The 2,500-nt window shown below is 50.3% G+C and overlaps 1 pseudogene; it reads left to right on the forward strand.

Annotated features, from left to right (window-relative positions):
• The window catches only part of LOC140042463 (large subunit ribosomal RNA), an 8,215-nt pseudogene that overhangs the window by 1,779 nt on the left and 3,936 nt on the right, over positions 1-2,500 (forward strand).

A 2,500-nucleotide genomic window follows, 5' to 3' on the forward strand; every position in this document is an offset into this window, starting at 1 on the left:
TCCTAAGCTATAGGGTAGTTCCGTTCCGAGCGGTGGCGTAGGCCTCTCGTGGGTCGCGCCCCTTATGCGAAAGGGAATCGGGTCAATATTCCCGAACCCGAAGGCGGAAGTCGCTGCCTCGCGCAGCCAGTGCTGCAAAGCAAACGAACTCGGAGACGCTGGCGGGAGCCCCGGGAAGAGTTGTCTTTTCTTTGTAAGGGTCGGGCGCCCTGGAATCGGTTCGCCCGGAGATAGGGGCTGCGGGCCCGTAAAGCACCGCGGCTCTTGCGGTGTCCGGTGCGCTTCCGCTGGCCCTTGAAAATCCGAGGGACACCGACTGATTTTCGCCTCGGCTCGTACCCATAACCGCAGCCGGTCTCCAAGGTGAATAGCCTCTGGCCGATAGAACAATGTAGGTAAGGGAAGTCGGCAAATTAGATCCGTAACTTCGGGAAAAGGATTGGCTCTAAGGGCTGGGTCGGTCGGGCCGGGGAGTGAAGCGGGACCGGGCGCGTGCCGTGACTGGGCGAGGCCTGCGCAAGCAGGGCGAGCCCGGACTAGTGCCGGGCCCATTCCGTGGACCTTCCTGGCTTGGCGGTCTTTCGGGGTCGCTTCGGCCGGCGCCAAACAGCCAACTTAGAACTGGTACGGACACGGGGAATCCGACTGTCTAATTAAAACAAAGCATTGCGACGTCCGCAACCATGGCATTGACGCAATGTGATTTCTGCCCAGTGCTCTGAATGTCAAAGTGAAGAAATTCAACGAAGCGCGGGTAAACGGCGGGAGTAACTATGACTCTCTTAAGTCTAGATCCTCCCATTCTATGGAGCGCAAGGAGGAGACCCTTCACGGTAACACTATACATACGGTGTGAGGGAAGGACCGACTTGTGAGAATCTGGGTAAAACGTCCTAAGTCTACCTTCACGAGGTAGGGGTTGTAAGCCAGTTGACTTGTTTAATTGGTGACGAACAGACTAGGGTGGCTGCTAATTAGGGCACTGTCAGTGACTCTTTTACAGATCCTGCAACGTGAATGTCCTTGTACATCCAGTTGCCGATCACAAAAGATTCCAAAAGATGGCGAATATATAGAAATGAGAACCTAATGTACGTGTGTTCTTACCGTACCTCACTGGTCTAATTGGGGTTTCTCTTAGGTTAATCTCCCGAGAGTGTAAAAACAAGTTGATTTGTACAAGTATATTTAATTATATTCCCGGACTAGGGACCCGGCCTCATCTGTTGCAGGTGCAGATGGGGATTGCGACACACTTGCAGGTACAGGAGCGGGCATGCACGTCTCCTGTATTTGATTCTCCCGCATGCAGGACGGCCGATAGGTCAACCGTGCAGCAGGTAGCTGCATATAACGTACGACGCCACAGCATGAACTCTAGAGACGCTCCGGTGTCTTTAGATGAATGCTCGTGCTATAGTCAGTCGGGAGGCGGTGGCGCCCGTTTTCTTCATAAGGAAACAAACGACCGCGTTCGGAAGGGTGCAAACAGCCTTTCGTCCACTAAATTGCATACTGTACGGGAGTCGAGTCTGGCGCTGGGACAGGTCGATTCCGAAGGAGAACCTAGCACAAAATCAGTGCTGACAATGTCCTTCCGGCATTGTGAGTTTAGAAGTCATAAGCATCCTGTAATAGACGGGCACAACATCCCACCGTCAAGTCTAAAAGAGTTCTTCAAAGTAAGAACTCCAATTGAGGATTTATCTATACCTGAGAGCGCTCAGGATATACCTGTTGTCCGTTCTGCTGAAAGTAGAAAGGAGGTAGAGAACAACCCGGTTGTGGTAGTACCTGTCCCGTTTACATACTTTGTGTGTCCCATGTGTAACACCGGTTATACAGAAATAAGAAAATTGACAACTCACCTACACAAGCATACCGATGCGAGTGTACTATTTAAATGCGGAAAATGTGGGAAGTTTTCCAAAACGGGGCACGGTGCTACCATACACTACGCCAAATGTAGTATATTGGAACAACCTACTACCGCCCAGGTGTTAGACTTTGTCTGCTCCTGTGGCAAGGCATTTAAGACCAAAACGGGTCTCTCCCAGCATGAAAGGCACCGACACCCTATCCTGCGTAATTTAAAGAGGGTGGAAGCTCAACAGGCGGAAGTAGAGGGGAAGAGATTGCAAAGGGCTAAGAATAGCAAAAGATCTAAGAAGTCAATCTGGTCAGATGAAGAAGTTGAAAAACTAATTTATCTGAACTCTGAATTTCAGGGGTCCAGACAGATCAATAGTGACATTGCTAAACAGCTGTTATCGAAAACGAACAAGCAGGTGAGTGACAAACGACGAGCACTAGGGCTAATTTTCGGTCCAAAGGCAAAATCAGCTGTTCAACTCCCTGTCATCCGAGTTCCAATGCCAAAAAGACCACAGCGAAAAGAGGATATTCCAAAGGAGCCTTTCGAAGAAGCCTTAATATCTGCTACGGGGCAGATAACAAATACAGAGTTGGGAAATCTTGTGCTAACATCATTTAGTCGAGC

This window comes from Antedon mediterranea, chromosome 2 (genome assembly GCF_964355755.1).
Source record: "Antedon mediterranea chromosome 2, ecAntMedi1.1, whole genome shotgun sequence".
Classification (NCBI taxonomy): Eukaryota; Metazoa; Echinodermata; class Crinoidea; order Comatulida; family Antedonidae; genus Antedon; species Antedon mediterranea.